Source organism: Dipodomys ordii, unplaced genomic scaffold, assembly GCF_000151885.1.
Source record: "Dipodomys ordii isolate 6190 unplaced genomic scaffold, Dord_2.0 Scaffold80, whole genome shotgun sequence".
NCBI lineage: Eukaryota > Metazoa > Chordata > Mammalia > Rodentia > Heteromyidae > Dipodomys > Dipodomys ordii.
In genome coordinates this window covers 7,479,838-7,492,326 of record NW_012267296.1, presented here as the reverse complement: position 1 = coordinate 7,492,326, position 12,489 = coordinate 7,479,838, and the positions used below count along the sequence as shown (strand labels likewise).

Genomic DNA, 12,489 nt, shown 5'->3' with positions numbered 1-12,489 from the left:
TGGGACAGAGATATGCTGCTTGGACAGGGAAGATTCGCCAATCAACAGACAGGCTACCCGGTTCAAGTTTATGAACAAATCAATAAAATTGGCATTAAAGCATGGAAGGCCCTACCAAACAAAGGCGAGGTGAGTGGCAATCTCACCAAATTCCTGCAGGGCTCTACAGAGCCGTTTTTGGACTTTGTTGCCCTTATGGTCGAGGCCGCTGGCAGAATTTTTGGTGACCCAGACACAGCCATGCCATTAATTAAACAGCTTGTTTATGAGCAATGCACTAAGGAATGCAAGGCTGCTATTACCCCATATAAAAATAAGGGATTAGAAGCATGGATGAAAGTTTGCAGAGAGCTGGGCGGACCACTAACTAATGCTGGATTAGCTGCTGCTGTGGTGCAATTAACCCAGAAGAAAGGGGGAGGCTCAGGTGCATGCTTTAGATGCGGCAAGATGGGACACATAAAGCATAATTGCCCTGTATATGCTTTAGTTACCCGCATGCCTCATTGGGTGCCTGTACCTGTGGATGCTCCTAATGCTATGACCCAATTTAGACATAAAAGAGATTTTGGTATTACAGCCGCCATTGTTACTGCCATCTCCTTGGTGGCGGTTGGAGCGACCACCGCGGCCATTGCCATGAGTCACACTGTACAGACGGCTCAAACCCTAAACAACCTTTCTGCTAATGTGGCACAGGCCTTAGATGTACAAAAGGGCGTTAATGCTCAGTTAAAAGGAGGTTTAATGGTAGTCAACCAGAGGATTGATCTGGTTCAAGAACAAATTGATATTCTCTGGCAAATTGCCCAGCTTGGCTGTCAATGGAAATATGCTGGTTTACGCGTGACCAGCATTCAATACGAAAATTACACTTATGCTGCAAATTTTCTAAACAGTTATCTAGTTATCTTTTAGGTAATTGAACTGGGGAGTTCGACAGCCTGATGGAACAGCTCAGGGTTGCCATCGTCACGGTGAACTCGACCCGAGTGGATGCCGGATTGGTGGAGGGGTTATCTTCATGGATCTCCGCTGCCATGAATCATCTTAAGGAGTGGGCAGGTTTGGGAGCCCTGACAGGCCTCCTGGTATTGGCCTCTTTGGTATGTCTGTGGTGCATTTGCCAGATTAGAGGTTCTCAGCATCGCAGTGCAGCCATGATTATCCAAGCCTTTACAGCTATTGAAGCAGGACAGTCCCCCCATGCATGGCTTGCCACTCTGGAAGACTAGCCATTTTTGAGCACAGGATGCGAGACTCGAGCACTGCACTTGAGGTCCACCGAAGTCGTGGGCCCCAAGAAGAGCATGTCTGATTGCATGTGGGTTGATGCCCTAAGTCCCACCTCTGTGAAAAAGGGTATCGGACGGGTCTGGTAATCATCAGGTGGATAACACCTGAGTGAGGATCAGTACAATGTCCCAAATTTCTTCAACAGAGATCAGACCTCTACTCTTGCCTGTTGCAATATAAAAAAGGGGGAACTGTAGAGAGCTGCGTGCAGCCGTACCTTAAAGATGGCGCCGGCTTCTGCCCTCCGCCTTCCCGATGGTGAGCACTCTCTGTGGTAAACAACTCCTTATTTGTCTAAGGCATAGAATCTGGCTTGCTTCCGCGTACCTGGACCTATTGATGGCTCCCACGTGGCATATCAGGGTTGGTTACCCAGCGGGTACTTAAGGTTGTATGGGATTCTCCACGGGGTCAGAAGAATGCCCAAAGGTCCTGAATAAACTGCTGAGAGAAGAGCTCGGTGTTGCGTCTTTCTTGCTGGTCGAGATGGACGCGACAACATTGCCCCATTGTATTTTGTATATTATATAATGCAACACATGGAAGGGAAAGGGAATCACACAAAGAGCGGGACAACGGATGAACCACAGAAACATTGATAGTAACTTGACACTATGTTTGATATGAACATTACAACTTAGGGAGGGAGAAATAAGGAGGGGAAAGTGGGAGATAAGGAGGGATGGGGTAACAATGATTAAAAACAAATGTACTTATTGCCTTACTTATATAACTGTAACCCTCATGCTATTCACCTTTTCAATGAAAAGGAAAAAAAAGAAAATTGGCCAAATATTACAGATAAAGTGTTGTTTCTGGGTGATAGGTTTGGATATGTCTGGATACATCTCTTAATATATTATCAAATGTCAAACCAGATATTAATTTTAAAAATAGCTTTTAAAATTGTTTTGGAAAAATTTTCATAAAATATATCCTGAAATATGGTCTGAAATTATGTCCTTGGACTCTTAGGTATCTTCAGACTTAAGTTTGAGAGCTATTGTTTCATGTGAAGCCTGTAACAAAATCAAAAGTACATGATATTGCCAAACAAAAAACATACTTTATTTGAAGAATAGGATTAACATGAACTGTTAATGCTTTTTGACACTGTATTTCTCTTGGCTATTCTTATCATGCATATGAGTCAAAGGAGTAGCAATTGTGCTGTTAATCAGGTATAGAAATTAATCATTTACAGATAATATTTTAAGATAAGCAAATAGCCACTTTTGAAAAAATAGCTACTTAGAAGCTATAGTTTCACCTGTGAATTCTGAAACACATTACTTTAAAATATCCTACAGTGCTGAGAATTAGAATAGAGCCTATAGCAAAAGAAGTTTCTTCTCCAAGGCACCGTTCCCAAAGGCTGCCACTATGGAAATAACATAATATCAGACATTTGGCAATATATACACCTATTTATTGAGTATGTCTCACATACATAGCACCATTAATGTATTATGGTTTCAACATAAGTCTTACATCAATTCAAGGACGTCAAAAATCTAAATGGACAAGGGAGTTTCTTAATGTTTATGACACATTTAAAGTGCCACTGCAAGGTTAGAAAGTGGCTAATGAACAACTAGGATGACTCTAGTAAAAGCGTAATGAAGAAAGGCTTAACAATTCTAAGGAATTCACTTGTATTTGAGACTTAATTTAATTCAAGAAAGTGATATAATCATAGAAATTTAAAGCTAGAAATACCTTTAAATATAATAAAGGGAAGGTCATTCCACAGTTCAATAAACTAAGACCAGATGTTTTAACTCAAATTCATATTATAGTATCCTAAGTTATTTAATATTTAAATCACTTTTTACAATGTCTAGAATATTATAGAACACAGACTAAATAAGTGCTTTTGAGGAGGATGTAAATGATTATCGAACTGTTAGTTTGCTAGCACTGCTGTCATAAAATACTAAATGAGCGACTAATAAAAACTTCTTTTCCACCACTTCTGAAGGCTGGAGTCTTAATTGCTTATTAGTAAGGTTGGTTCTGTTTTTATCCTGAGAATAGAACCCTGCGCCTCGAATATGCTGGATAAGTGTCTATGACTGAATCCCTAGGTCCCTCGGTTGTTACATTTTGAGGACTGTGTGGGAAGAATTTGTTCCAGGCATCTGTCTTTGGTTTGTAGATGATCTACATACTATCATGGAATTCTCTCAATATATGTTCTTTTACCCAAATATTCCCCTTTTACAAGAACATCAGTTATATTGGATTAGGAGTCCCGTTGGGTTCAGTATGACCTAATCTTAATTTAACTAATTACATCTGCATGACTTTATTTAGCAATAAGATTACATTCTGAGATGCTTATGGGTTAGGATTCTAACATCTGAATGGAAAGTGCAATTCAACCGATGACACTAATTAATCACCTCAGTAACAAGTTAACAAGATTAAGTGTTGACTTTCTTTATCAGCCTAAAGGTTTCAATTCCGGTAATAAGCAGAATATTGAATCCCCAATATTAGACTTGAGAGAAAGGAAAGTCACTCTTGCATGACCACTGGAATTTTAAAATCTAGGTCGTACAGAAAGGCATATTTCACGTTGTATCAGTACCTCTCAGATTTTAATGTGCATAAACCACCCAGGGATTTCATTAAAATGCCGATTTTGGCCAGGCATTAGTGGATCATGCCTGTAATCCTGGCTACTCATTAGGCTGAGATCTGAAGATCATGGCCCAAGCAGGAAAGTCCGTGAGGCTTACCTCCAATAAACTACTCAGAAAATGCCAGAAGTGACTCTGTGGCTCAAGTGGTAGCCTTAAGCACAGAGAGATCAGGGACAGCACCCAGGCCCTGAGTTCAAGCTCCAGGACGGGCAAAAATGCAGTTTTTGATTCATTTCTCTGGAATTATGTCAGGAATTTTGCCATTTCTGAACATTTTTCAGATGATGCTTATGTTGGAATTCCATAGAATATACTTTAAATATCAAGAACTTAACATATACCAATACAGCAAACCCAGCCAGGAAAGTAAATTGGCTCTATATAAAAATAAAAAATTGAAAAAAATGTTTTTCTCTTTATCATTTCTAGTTTGGAAAAATACTTCAAACTTGCCTTCAGCATCATTTTACCATTTACCACTACTGAAAGGAAGGCTAGAGATTCTTAATGAAATTCCTTAGTGACTACTTTAATCACTAATTTATATATTCACAAATAACTTGTAGTGGTTACACTGTTGTCTTAGAATGATGAAGTTGAGTCACGGTTGAGAATACTAATATCTAATGTAACATTTCCCACTAAAGGAGAGTATAGTATTTCTCCCACATTTGACAGTGCCCTAGGTGTCTTCCAATTGTAGATCTGTTGAGAAGATTTCAACATACAAAAAATTGTTGGTCCATAAAGGGTAAAGCTATTTGGAAAATGGATCTCAGATAATTACTTTCTTTAATAGAACAGCTATTCTATCCATAAAACACACAACAGGTAGATCAAGCTAACAAAATAAGAATGCAAGCTAACAAAATAAGAATGCAATAAATTGGTGTAGTACCAAGCATATCATTTTTTAAATTTATTATTTCATGAAACTCAATGAAGAGTTGGCTTGCTTGATGCTAGGAAAGAATAAAGGTCTATGTGCTTTGTGCCATGGACTATATAGAGAGTTGACACAACAGTCCTTTTCCAACTGAACATCATTCTTTATATGTATAAAAATGTCATACATAGTATAGGCTCAGAAAGAGAGTAGTCAAGTGTCAAATATGCAAACACACAAAGTTTTTACTAAAAAAATATAAGATCATGCCTACTTGAGTTCACTGACATAGAACCTACCACTCATCAAATATACAGAACTAGAATGGCATCAGCCTATAAATCTTCAGTCATACTGTTTGCCCTTGCACAAACACCACGTTCAAAGGATTGCCTACATGGCAAAAATGCCTGCTGAAGGGCTGGGAAGGTGGCTCAGTGGTAGAGCATGCATGAGGCCCTGGGTTCGATTCCTCAGCACCACATAAGCAAAAAGAAAAAGCCGGAAGTGGTGCTGTGGCTCAAGTGGTAGAGCACTAGCCTTGAGCTGAAGAGCTGAGGGACAGCGCCCAGGCCCAGAGTTCAGGCCCCACGACGGGACCCCCCACAAAAAAAAGCCTGCTGAAGGCATGTATGCTATCTGTTTACATGGCTATTTTAAGAACCATAAGAGAAATTGTCTCCATTTCCAAGAGAAGATATTTCCCTCACCTTTAGACTTTTTGGCAAATAATATGTTTAAATATGCTAAGGATTAGCTTAATTGGATTTAAAATTTTAGTTATAATGTAATGGGAGACCAATAGGTAAGACAGTACTGTCTTCATGGATAGCATATATAAAATTCAACTTAACTGTCATGGTGCAACCTGAAGTATCCAGCTTCAGTGTACCTACATCTGTGTCTCTTTCCAGGTAATTTTTCTACTAGCTGGCCCAAAAATAATCACAGGAATCTGGGTTGGTTCCATATCTTGACTATGGTGAATAATGCTGCAATAAGCATAATTGTGCTGGTAGCTTTAGTACGGCCTTGTTTGTGATCATTAAGTTAAATGTCCAAAAGTGGGATTGCTGGGTCATAAAGGAGCTCTGTGTGGATTCTTTTGAGGAGTCTCCATACTGCTTTCCAAAGTAGTTGAATAAGTTTACACTCCCACCAACAATGTAGTAGGGTTCCCTTTTGGCCACATCCCCTCCAGCATCTGTTTTTATTAGATTTCTTGATTTATAGTCATTCTAACTGGGGTGAGGTGGAATCTCAATGTTGTTTCAATTTGCATTTCTTTTTTGGCTAGAGAAGTTGAGCATTTCTTCATGTGTTATTGGCCATTCTTATTTCTTCTTCAGAGAAGTCGCTCTTTAAGTCTTTAGCCCACTTATTAATGGGGCAGTTGTTTCTTTGAGGATTTGTTGCTTGGGGAAGGGATCAAGAAAATATGGTACATATGTACAATGGAATTCTGTGCTTCCATAAGAAAGAATGCACTTCCCCATTTGTTAGGAAATGAAAAGACTTGGAAAAAATTATATTAAGTGAAGTAGGCCAGACCCAAAGAAACATAGGTCCCATGGTTTCCTTTATTTGCAATAACTAGTATACATCTAGGATAATCTTACCAGATAAGCAGAAAAGACAAAACAACTATGTACATATGACCATATAAGATGATGCTAAGCGAAATGAACCCCAATATATAGATACAAAGTTTTTTTCTTTGTTGCTGTTGTTTTTAATGTACTATGTGATTTTTTTGTTTCTTTTGTATGTTCTTCCCTCATGGTATAACCCCTGTTGTCACTGTATTTGATTCTGGTGCCCATTATCTTGTATATACATTTTCTAGTTTGGGAAAGGAAGGGAAATGACAAAATGCTGAAACAAGGATACAGGTTGACCCATTGTAGCAATGAAACGTGCAAGACACTATGTGAAAATAAACTTTACAACTTGGGGAGAGGGTGGGGAGGGAGTAGTTGGGAAGGTGAGGAGGGAAGGGATAGTAGGGGAAAAACAAAGGAAGGTGTAACAATGCTCAATAGGAAATATACTCATTACCTTACTCATGTACTGTAACCCCTCTGTACAGTATCTTTATAATAAAAATATTAAAAAAATAAAAAATCGTGGCCAGATTTGAAATTATTGTAATGAAGAATTTGAAGACTAGAAACTAAGAGTAAGTATGCTAACTCTCCAGCTCTCTGTGTAGGGGGGTATGTGTGGTATGTGTATGTGTTGTGTAGGGATCAAACCCAAGATCTCACAATACTAGGCAAGTGTTCTACTTCTGAGTTGTATGCCCAGGTCTAGACTTTTGTTTCTTTATTTAACTTCCTAGGATTATGTTTTTACTTTCACATTACATACATAAATATAGTATACTCAGTGTTAGTACATGACACCAAACACTTCAGTTTTAGGTGACTTCCCTTAAAATTGATACCAACAATTCAATGTTTTGGGGAGGGGGGGGGGTCCGGTCGTGGAGCCTGAACTCTGGGCTTGGGCGCTGTTTCTCAGCTCTTCAGCTCAAGGCTAGTGCTCTACCACTTGAGCCACAGCACCACTTCCGGCTTTTGTTTTTTTGCTTATGTGGTGCTGAGGAATCGAACCCAGGGCCTCATGTATTCAAGGCAAGCGCTCTACCACTGAGCCACCTTCCCAGCCCCAACAATTCAATTTTTTATCCTATTGAGGATTACATATAATGCCATATAATGCAATTGTAATCAGATAGAATTAAAACTATAAAAATACATATTAAAAATAGATAAAATAAATAAATGAAAATCCAAAGATACATATTATACTTAAAACTCTATTAGATTAAGACAGTGTATTATTGTTACAATTGAATGTATTTTAATTAATGTATTTTGAGTATATTTTAATAAAGTATTTAAAATAAATACAAGTACCAGTAGCTTTCTAGAAATAATACGATTCCTGATAAATATTAGTATACAAGTATACACAAACCTATAATTCACAGTGAATTGGTAATCCAGAAATTTTTGTAAAAAATGCATTACAATACCATTCTTTTTTAAAATAATTTTTATTGTGAAAATACTGTACAGAGGGGTTACAGTTACATGAGCAAGGTAATGAGTACATTTCTTTCCAGCATTGTTTCCTCCTCCTTTGTTTTTCCCCTACCATCCCATCCCTCCCACCTCCTCAACTACACCCTCACCCCTCACCCCCCCCAACCCCCGCCTAAATTGTAAAGTTCATTTTTCAACAGAGAGTCTTGTATATCTCATTGTTGGAATGGGTCAATCTGTATCCTTAGTTAAACATTTTGTTTTTTCCCTCCCCCCCCCAAATTATACCAACATCAAATACAGGGGTTATACCATGGGGGAGGGATATACAAAGCAACAAAAAATCACATGGTACCTTATAAATACGTTAGAAACAATAGCAAGGAAGACAAAAACCACCTGTGTCCCTATCTTGGGGTTCATTTCGCATAGCATCATCTTATCTTAGCTTTTCTGCTTGTCCCAGACATATACTAGTTATTGCAAATAAGGGAAACCATGGGACCTAAGCAATTTGGCAATGATTCAGACAGACTCATAATTGTTTCCTAACTTGAATTTGATACCTGTATAGTCCTGGAAAAGTCAACTATTTCATTCATCTGGCTTCTCAGGTGTAAAATGGGAAATAATATCATAAATTACCTCATAGGCATGTGGTGAGGGTCTAAATGTGCTGGGATTTAAATAGTATATTTTATATAGCATATATCATAAATGATTTATGTGATTTACAATATATGTGTCACATGACAAATTATATACCATATATATGATATAATATACCATATACATTGTATACTATATATAATACATTGTATATGTCACAACACACATCATATGTTATAGAATATATTATATAGTATATAGTATATCTTTTATATAGTATATTTATTTGTGAGAGTAATGCCTAATATTAATGCTGGCAAGATACTTCTCTGAGCTTCAGATTTCTCATATGTGAAATGAGGAGTCTGTGTAATCATTGAAAAGTTTCTTCCAGCTTACCTCCACAATAATCTATGTAATTTATTTTCAAATTTACAGGTTAAAGTAATTTTTGAACTACTTTTACTCCATATTCCCAAACTTGACATGATATTCAGGTGGTACCTCAAAGTAATCAGATGTCAATGAGGAATCTGTACAATGTCTCTAAATCATCATCACGCTATCACTCAAGTAAAACTTGAGCTACATTGAACAGTGCGGTTTGAAACCAAATAAATAGAAAAATAGCAACAAATATAATAGTAATTATGGCAACCATTTGGATAATGAACTGCAATTCAAGAGATGTACAAATGTAAACTATTATGGATAGTCAAATAAGACAATTACAGGTATTATGAAATAAAAAGTGAGTACTTAGTACACTTAGAGAGAAGATATATGATGCAATGTCATCAAAGGGAAGTGTAGATTGACAAACTATTTCAAACAGTATCTTCCATTGAGAAAATTACAAATAAAGGTAATAGTCCCTTGATTTTGAGAAGACATGATCTATCAGAAAGCCATTCCCTAGATATTTATGCTCATAATGCTTTTTCTCTAAGTTATTCAGGTTTATCCACACATTGGGAGATCCCTTGCCTGATGATGAGCCAGTTGTCATATGTATGTAGTTCTTTTTCTAACAATGTTATTCCTTTTTCAAGGAATTACTATCAAGAACAAAGCTTAAATACCTATTTTGATTATTGACCTGGGTGTTGTAGACAAGATGGAAAAGTGTATAGTATTGTCTTATCCTATCCCATGTGGCTAGCTAAGTCTATTTAATCAGGCCAGTCCACACACACCACAGAGCAAATAAGGCCACAGACAGGTGGCTATAAGAAGAGATGCACATAAGAACTGGTATAAGAATTATAGGAGAGGTAATGTACATGACAGCTGAATGGATTCTAAAGGCACTTACGTAGAAATGTAACTTTTATAATTATATAGAAGTGAATATATGCTGGGATATCATGGGATGATAAGCAAAGTTATGGGGGTAGACGGTTCACACAACCTTAAAGAGAGTTGTACTCTGAAGATCAGTAAAATAAGACTTTTGCAGTTCAATAAGAATACATAGTATTCTGAAATATTTTAAATCCTGTTGGAATTTGGGTTGAAATTACAAAATAAGGAGCCAAGAACATTTTGGTTCACAGACCAGTATTTTTTTTGGGGGGTGGTGGTGGTGAAAGGATACGTTAAGGATTGAGGGCATAATTGAGCACTGGCTAGGATAGTCTTTTAGTGACTGGTGGGGAAATAATGAAAGTTTAGATTCTAAATGGCGAATAATGTGAACAGAATTTCAAAATAAAATTTGCCAAAATCTCTTGGCTATAAGAAACAGGGAAAAATTTAGATTCTTCCATGAAATAGGACTCAACGAACAGATTGTGAAGGGAACTAATAACACTAACTGTACAATTCCTCAAGAAGAGACGGCAAGAGTGTTCCTCATAAGTACTGAGTAACAAGTCCTCTCCCAACGTGAAGCAGGTGTTCAAGTCCCCTAAAATAGAATTTAACTTAAGTGGTTCTAGTTTAAACAGTGAAGAAAAAGAACAGCACCAAACCTTAAGCAGAGACTAAAGATTTATGAGATAGGGCCAGTGTGGATTAGGGGAGAGAAGAAAGGAAATCTGCTTTCACTGATTCCCTACAGTGGATCTCATTCTGAGTATTTCCAAAGCGTTTTATGTTCACAATTACTGAAAGTCACCTCAAATCAGAGCTCCTCCTAAAAGGTTGGAAGTTTGATTTATTTTAATAATTAATGTTCTTTTTTCTTTCCACCTGGTTTCTCATCTGAAAACTTTCTATCCCACAAATTCTTTCCATAATTTGTAATCAAAATGTCTGTAAATTAAGAATTTGCCTTCTTAACTTTGTCAGGCTCATTCTGGGTTGCTTATATTGATTAAGCCATATTCAAAATAAATGGCAGATCCTCAGCCAAGCATTTCTAATATCCTAAGGCCAATTCAGCCCAGACAGTGCTCAGCCCCACCCCCCTCCAGATAAAGGTAAAGAGCGCCTGCGCAAACTCCAAGCCTTTTCTCTACGTGACACCGCCCCCCCTCTGCCCCAAGTTGCTAATGCGCAGACGCATCGCCCTGGGTGCGTTTGAGAAGGGCTGTGAGAAATCTACTGTCCAGTGAAATCTAGAAGTGTTCGTAGACATTCAACCCTCTCCTTTCTTCAGAAGCAGAAGCACCACTGCCTATAACCAGTGGACCCAAAGTGCGACCCAAACATAGCCCTGTGTCAGAGCAAGGTCCTGCGCTGTCTGGCAATACCCACTGTTTCTCTATTCTCAGCTGTTTGTAACCTCATGCTGCTGCCAACGTTTGCTAGAAGGGTAGAGACAGTTAGCTCCCTAGAAGCTACACAAATCTGTTGGCTGCCTCTTTAGGCCAAAGAACCTACAGCCTCCCCCCCACCCTCCCCCATTGGGCACAGCTTTATCCCAATGCCTTTCACACCCTCCTTCCCCTTTCACACCCACCCAGCTTGGGCGCTTACCTCGTGTGTGATGTGGTCACGAAAGGGATCAAAGGATCCCAGATCAGGTCAGTGCTGGGGCAGGAGGATTCCGCGAGAATTTTCCGGGGTCTCCACTGCCGCCTCAGACAATGAAATCAGCGTGTCCGATCATCAATTCTCATCATGATCGTGACGTCACGAAAGACAGCGGCCAATGAGAGCCCGAGATCAGCTCCGGACAGTCCCTGGCCTCAGCCCAGAACCCAAGAGTGGGGAGGGGGAAGGAGAGATGGCTGACTGCAGTAGGGCTGCCTCTGTCACCCTACCCACCCCCGGACATATCAGTTATATCTATGACCAGGCCGCTACTATTCTCCATCTGGATAGTTGTAAACATTCAGCATCCTTGTGATTATAGTAGTTTCATTACAGACATTTGAGAGGTGCTGCCAGGTCACCAAACTTGAGATTCTCTTTCAGTGAAACTGTCTACACCGCCCAGACCAAATGATTGAACAGTTAGTGTTCAGTTCACACAAACAAACACACACACCCACACACACGTGCACGTACGCGCACACACACACAGAGTTTGTTAAAAGATGATGCCTTCATGGAGCCTTTGAAAGTTTCAATTAGTAGTCATATGGTAGTCATATGTGAGTGGTTGCTCATGGTGAATGAGGGAAGAAATTATAGGCTCTCTTCACCTTACCTCAAGCTCTGTACTGTCAGAAATTACTTGATTACTATTACAGGAAAACATCTCAAACTGCATGTTACATCAGTCACATTCAATTGATTGCTCCCCAAATATGATGGATGTGATGAAAGATATAAAATTTGTTGGTTCTCCTCTACTATAAAACTTACAGCATCATTTAGACGACAAAATTAGTAGCCAGTAAACACTAAAATAAAACAATGTACATGATCATATGCTTAGTCAGGAATTACAGCAATGAACTGCATTGATTTATGACTGGGGATATCAGTAAGATAGAAAAGTTGACATTGCCCCATTTGTTAGGAAATGGAAAAACTTGGAAAAAATTATATTAAGTGAAGTAAGCCAGGCCCAAAGAAACATAGGTCCCATGGTTTCCCTTATTTGCAA

General features: G+C 38.6%; 1 protein-coding gene across 1 annotated transcript in view; it reads right to left on the bottom strand.

Annotated features, from left to right (window-relative positions):
* Positions 1–11,549, bottom strand: part of Hdx (highly divergent homeobox) — a 114,423-nt gene extending 102,874 nt beyond the window's left edge. Inside the window, exon 1 of the mRNA XM_013024985.1 lies at positions 11,412–11,549. The gene's annotated coding sequence lies outside the window, so the exon portion shown is untranslated. The remainder of the gene's footprint in view (positions 1–11,411) is intronic.
* Between the last annotated feature and the right edge of the window lie 940 nt (positions 11,550–12,489).